General features: G+C 38.9%; 1 long non-coding RNA gene across 1 annotated transcript; it reads right to left on the reverse strand.

The window, feature by feature from the left end:
* Nucleotides 1-1,041: 1,041 nt before the first annotated feature.
* On the reverse strand, nucleotides 1,042-5,186 carry LOC129349086 (uncharacterized). Its single transcript, XR_008601936.1, has 3 exons — nucleotides 4,904-5,186; nucleotides 1,323-3,144; nucleotides 1,042-1,259 (listed from the first exon to the last, which is right to left on the reverse strand). It is a non-coding gene; the product is annotated as an uncharacterized LOC129349086 (long non-coding RNA).
* Nucleotides 5,187-7,194: the final 2,008 nt, after the last annotated feature.

The following is a 7,194-nucleotide window of genomic DNA, read 5'->3' on the forward strand; positions in this document are numbered from 1 at the left end:
TAAAAGACGGTTTGGAAGAGAATTCCACCTAAAATCCTCCAATGTAGACCCAAAAGGTGAGTTTAATGGTATATTCCACTTAAAATTCACTACTGTAGACCTTGGAGGTTGGTCTGATGGTATATTCCACCCAACATCTTTGAACATAAACTTAAAAAGTTCCTTCAAAGGAATATTTCACCTAAAATCTTTCAATGTAGACCAAAAAATCTTGGTGTAAAGGAGTATTCCACCTTAAATGTAGACCTAAACGATGGTTTGGAGTAATATTCTACTCCAGAATCTTCCAACTTAGACCTAAAAGATTGATTTGATGGTATATTGTACCCAACAACCTGGAACATTTACCTAAAAGGTTGGTTTAATGGTATATTCCCAGAAGAACCCTTGAACATCGGGCTTAATGGTATATTCCACCCAAAATACTTGTACATGTACCAAGAAGTCAGTGTAAAGTAAATGTAGACCTAAAAGGATTGTTTAAAGGAATATTTAAAGTATTATTTTCATTATTTAATAATCTGTTATCAGTCAGAACCCTGGCAAACTTATTTTCATCAGTTTTTTAGTGGAAGTCACAAATAAAGGAGCTCTTGGTTTTTCCTGGCGTTACTGAGTCCAAAGCTGCTGTTTCAACACCGACACGTTCACATGCATCCACAAACCTCTCAGCACTCAAACACCCACAGACAGGAGGCCGGCTGGACCGAGGTTCGGTGGCGTCCTCAGACCCACGAGTCGGGGAGTCGGTGAACTTGTTGGTCTGGTTTGAAGGCCTCCATGTGGTCCAGTAGAAGTCCACGTAGTCGGGGTTGGCTTTGAACCGCAGTGACTGGCCACCATCAGGTGGATCAGCTCGTCCTCGTAGGACTCCTCCTGTAGCCTTGAGGGGACCACAGGAACATTCAGTAGCTGTTGGAGTTCTTCCTGTCAGGCTCGTGGTAGAACGGCTCTGAAGAATCTTGTACTTGTCTTATCTGGAACAATCTAACAGCCTAAACTGTTAACAGCGGTGTAAAGAAGCAAACACACAAGTATAGATTAGGGCTCAAACTAGATTTATTTTAGAAAACAAATCAGCTTAGAGGCATTTGTTCACACGTGTGGCTGAATAGGAGGCCGTCCAATCAGATTGGAGGTCTTCACTCTGTAGGTTGGTTGTTCGGTGAGACTCTTGGACCTCCATCAGCTGACGTGGATGTTTGATGGTCTTCCTCTCTAGTGCCAGATGATTCATCCATGAATTCAGCAGCTACAGACTGAAATGAAGCTCATGCTGCCGTTATTGAATTCCTGTTCCAGATCAAATGTTCAGAGCTCACCTTGAATGCAGCCGTCTGCTGTCTGATAGTTTTTCTCATTGTAGTCTTCAATAAAGTCTTTTTCCTCATGTCAGGATGTGGTGAGACTCTTTCTCAGTCTCTGCAGACGTCCCTCATTGTGCATCTCCAGAGAAGAAACAGAAAAACTGATCACTGCTTCAGCATCACAAACGCTCTCCAGCATTGAGAGTGTTTTAGGAATTCATTCATTGTGTTGTGAACTTTGAAGGAGCAGAAACTTTACAGCTGCCAAAGATATGAGCTCCAATTCTGGATGTTTTAGGAAATGAAGTTCATCAAATGAACACTTGATTTTTGCTGATAACTATCATTAAATTACTGAAGAAATCCAACATAAAAACCTGTAAACTCTCAGGCAGCTTTTGTTAAAGTTTGTCTATAATTCTATCATCATGTTCTGGAACCAGGACTCTGCAGAAGTTCCTTCAATCAGATACTTGTGTGTTTCTATTTAAGGCCTCAGGTTTGAACAGACAGCAGAGGATCAGAAAGGAGTGATTTTAATATTTAAACCAGCCCAGTAAATGTTTGGAGTAAAAATGATTAAAATGTTGATTTAGATAGATTTGTGTCAAATAATATTGTAGAGTTTCACTTAAATATATCCAAATGAGTTCAGTGTATTTACATTTTATAGAATATTTGATTTCTTAATCTCAATACTGTCGGGTCTGACCCTAAATATTATAATAATGATGTCAATTTAAATAATAAATAATAAACTTTAATCAGCTAAACTTACATAATAAATATCACTGTACAATCTTAACTTGAACATTCATATTATTGAGGTAAATTTACATAAATCATGATATTCTAGAGTCTTAACTGGAATATTTCTAACATTAATCTTTTTGTATTGTGCTGATAAACAACAATAACCCGACTTTCAGATAATATTTGTTGTCTGTGATTGTGAGACTAAATTCCTCCACATTCTGGAACTGGACTGAATTTCCCAAAATGGAAACATGGACAGAATTTAACACTCCTGTATCCATGGCAACGCTAAAGTTTCTGCTTCTTACCAAAGTTCACAACACAAGTAAAGATTTTAATGTAAAACTTCAGGGATGACTGCTAACCATAAGTATTCTGATCAATACTTCATGATCAATATCAGGACAGATGTTACAATTCCAGCTGTTCCATTAGACTGCAGTTATTCACAGAGAAATTAAAACATCACATTCCTCATGAAAACTAGATGGGACTTTTATTAAATAAAGTGTTGGTGAATAAACAGTGTAAAAAGTGTAAAGCAGCTCCATTAAATCAGGAGATGTGAGACTTCCACAGCATGGATCACCATCTGCTGTGTTGATTCATAGCTGAATGTCAGAATGAACTGAGATAGAAAAGCTGCTTTGAGCTGCAACATTACGGTCTGACAATCCAACACCATCACAGTTTTCATCTGGTTGTTTTGCTCCAACATGCTGTGAAGTTCAGTTTTTACCTGAATCAATACAGAGATTCTATTTCCAACCAAGACTGGAATAAAAATTAGAATGCTATGAGGTTATTAATGCAACTAAATCCTGTCAGATGGAAGGATTTACTTCTAAGTTCTAATTCAAGTTTCAGTTGGAGCACATTGCACTCACAAAGAAAAACAGTGAAACCTTCATAACAACATTTAATAAACCTAAAGCTTCCCTGTTGGCTCATTGGTGGAGTTTGTTACTGAGCATCTGAACCTTAAATCCAGTGAGACGACCATCTTCAGTCCAGGCCAGTCAGAGAACTTCAAGACCTTCCATCAGCTGGACCAGATGTGGCATCATCTCCCTCTGAACATCTGGATGACAGGAGAAAAGACAGAAATCAAACACAGATCACACAAATACAATTTACTCACTTTCATCATTTTATAAAAGTAGCATGAACTTTATTAAAACTTGACAACATCAGTAATGAAAGTAAATGTTTTTATCTCATGTTGAAGCTAAATTTAAAGTGAATTTTAATGACAGTTTATCCTGAGAGGAGTGAGAATGGAGCTTTTCTTTCCTTTTTAGAATATTCCCTCAAAATATTCTGTTTATTATTGGCCTTAGAAGCATTTTTCTTTACTTATTTATTTTTAGATACGTCAGACTGATGCACTTTGCTGGTTTGCAGATAATTTCATGTACAATGACAATAAAGATCTTCTATTATAACATATTTTGCTAAAACAAGAACTGCAAACCTCAACCATCTCTCAGTCTGTTAAATTCCACCTGCGACCAAGAATTATCTGATGTAGTTATTATTATAATCTTTACTGAACCAGCCCTGGAATTAATAAAAATCTGTACATGGATATGATTTTCTCTGATGGAACCACTAAAACTGCATCCAATAAAGTAAATCTCTTCTGTACTGCACACATACTACACTTTTGTAGAACTCTGGATGTCAGAATACAGGCAGACAAATCCACTGATCAGCCACAACATTCTGACCACTGACAGCTGAAGAGAACAACATCCATCATCTTGTTCTAATGTAACGTTCTGCTGGGAAACCTTGACGTTCATGTGGATGTTTGACATGTACCACCACCTAAACACTGCAGGACAAACAACCCCCTAGTCTCCATGGCAACAGCAGTCCCTGATGCCAGCTGCCAGCCTCAGCAGGACAAATTAAAACTGCTCAGGAGTGGTCTGAGGAACACGACAGAGCTAACCTGTTCACCTGGGTTCCACACTCCCCACATCCAGATCTGATGGAGCATCTGTGGGATGGTCCAGGATCAGCCTGGTCTAGGTAGAACCCACCCTGCAACCCACAGGATCCACAGGATCCACAGGACATCCCCAGAGGTTCTGATGAACCACTGGGTCAGAGGAGTTTTAGCATCATAAAGGGACCAACACAGTATTAGTCAGGTGGTCAGAATGTTCTACTGTTATATTGTCATGCTGATTATATGATCAGTAAATGTTACCATCAACTATAACATCCACATTGATCAGGAAAAAACAACTATCAGTTCATTCAGAAACTGTGGGGTTAAACCTAAAAACACAGACCTCAACAGCAGTTTGTTTCAAAGCAGAACACCAGCTGGTTTTCACTAAAGAAGCTTTCAGAGCAACAATTAAATGACAGTTTTGTTCTCATTAAGTTCAGAGTCAGAATCAGCCAAAATAATGTTTACACACATCAGGAAAAGAAAAACTTTTATAAATATTTCATTTGTATAAGTACTTCTACACATATAGATTCCTCTTTCTACGTTTGATCAAATCACCATAACTCTGTGTCCTGTTGTACGATGTTTTCCCAACAGATGGCGCTACCCTCATGAATGGAGCATCAACAAGTGACGTCTACAACACAACAGAAATGTCTGGAAGCCAGTGGCCTCCACTTTGAGCACCTCTTGTAATTGTAGAGGTCAAAGATAACTTTTATTAATCTCATGATGTCTGAATAAATTTAGTATTGAAATATTTATGCTAGTTTTTCTTTTCCTGATGTGTGTAAACATTATTTTGGCTGACTCTGTATAATGGGTTTCTGACAGGTCACCAGGCAACATCTTTTTATAATAATGACAAACATACCTGCATTCTACAGGAGTGATTTTCCTCATGTGCAGGTAAAGATGTGGGAGGAGCTTAGAGATGACAGGAGCAGGAGTCATCCTCACTAATTCAGCTTCCACCTAGAAACAGAAAGACCACAAACAAACACACTGATAGACTCTCAAACGTTCAACCTCACAGCCTCAAAATATCTGTTTAGGAAGTGTTGTGTTTCTAAATTCTGCTGAAAGCATTGACAGACATTCTCTTACAAGGTTGTGTAAAAAGCAGCCTGTCCTCTGAGCTACTGAGAAATCTTCCTGAACAAAGTTTCTACGTGTAAACCAGCTCAACAAAAACTAAAGCCTCAGTCAGAGATAACAGGTATTGCAAATTATAAACAACTTTCTTTGTTAGCTCAGACTTTCTGCTTCAACCTCACATAAAAAGAGGAGTTTAACTCGTCAGGTGACTGAAAATGAACAGCTTGTGCAGTTCTAGATCCAAAAGTAGGATGTTTCAACTCATGTTTTACTACAAATACATGCAGTAATAAATAAATACAATGGCTGGTTGTTAGTTTATTCACTATTAATGTCACTTTATATACTGGATTGAACTTGAGCAGTGGAAGAGAGAAGGAATTTAATGAAATTATGGAGATTCAGAGGTAATGTTCAGTGTTAAGTTAAGCTCGGTTTAATTCAAAGCAGCTGAATGTTAAACTTCCTTGCAGCTGAACGGGTTTCAGTTAACCTTAAAGTAAAATAACTTTTTTAAAAGCTAAAATACACAGCAGAGAAATACAGGTTGAGAAGTTCACTCTGATAATGACGGACAGCTGCTGCAGCAACTAACACAGGTGTTCAGCGGTAAGTTAGCCACCTGTGTTAATTAGCCCGCTAGCTAACTTAGCCGCTTAGCTAGCTAACGCGTCCGGACCAACTGCTCAAACACGACAAAACACAACTCTTCACAAGTCGCTGACTTAACATACAACAAAACAACACTACAGGTTAGAAGTATTTATCTTCTTACCGTGTTTTACTCCATAAACAAGATCAGCAGCAGCCAGAGATGCTACCTAGTGATGCTACGAGACGTGCTGAGGCTTCAACGTGTGTGTCGGGTAATGGAGGGGGCGTGTCCACGAAGCGCGTATCGAGGCTTGCTTCATTTAGGGGAGGAGCCAAAATTGATGACGTTCAAAGCCTCGCAAGCCGGTCGTACCACGTGACTGGTTCAGGAAGTGGTTCGCAGGTCTGACGTGTAATTCAAAATATAAGGGGCAGTGAAACGCAATGGATTCCCGGTTCACATTTGTTGGATTTTTACCTGCTGTATCTTTGCATTCAATCGCTTTGAGACTCTTTTTTTATAGAACCAGGCAGAAAGAGAAGATTCTCCCCTGTCTGGGAACACTTTGACCTGATTTCTCCTAATAAAGTAGGCACATAACAAGTGAAGTGTAATATGTATAACTGTGACAACACCACACACCGCTTGTTCTAATTTCTCCTTTTTCTGGTATTTTAAAAGATGAAGTGTCTGTTGTGTTCCAAGGAGCTAGAGAAATATTGTCCAAAAAAAAGAGGTCGCCTGAATCCCAGCACTGTGGAAAAATTGATGTTTTTGAATAAAAACAAATAAAATGTTGTCCCCACTTTTGTTTTACAGGTTGTCACTGGTACTACACGCAGTCACAAAACAACAAGTAGCAAAAGCACAATAAATTTCATTTATATAGCCCTTATTACAATTAAAAGTATCTAAGCACTTTACAGAAAGCCAGAACCTGACATCAATCAAGCAGTCAAGCTACAAATCTCAAATCTCTCCCCAGTTTGTTTCCATTTCCCCCTCTGTTCCTGCTATCAGGAAAAGCAGACACTATGTTAAGTATATTACTTGTTTATTGGCATTATCATTTAAGCACAATTCAAAGCTTCACATAGCAAAGCTAGTGCGTCATTATAGGCATTCTGCCTGTTTTATTTGTCCAGTTGATGGCGCAGTAGAGCAAATGAAGCACCATGAAGCTTCCAACCATGAGTGAACCAGTTGGATGGAAAACCTCAATGCTTCATGAAGCTTCATCTCGCCATCACTAGCAGCCAGAGATGCTACCAGACGTTCCGACCATAGATATACATAGACTAGATCCGCTAGCGCGCTGTCTTCTGTATATCTATGGTCTGACCAATCACTGCTCTCTGGCTCTCAGTCAGTTTGACCAATCACTGCTCTCTGGCTCCGCCCTCTGAGAATCTTGTTGCTGTTTGGCGTCTTGTAACTTGTTTGTATTGTTTTGTGTCTGTTTTTTGAGGTTT

Source organism: Amphiprion ocellaris, chromosome 6, assembly GCF_022539595.1.
Source record: "Amphiprion ocellaris isolate individual 3 ecotype Okinawa chromosome 6, ASM2253959v1, whole genome shotgun sequence".
NCBI classification, from domain to species: domain Eukaryota; kingdom Metazoa; phylum Chordata; class Actinopteri; family Pomacentridae; genus Amphiprion; species Amphiprion ocellaris.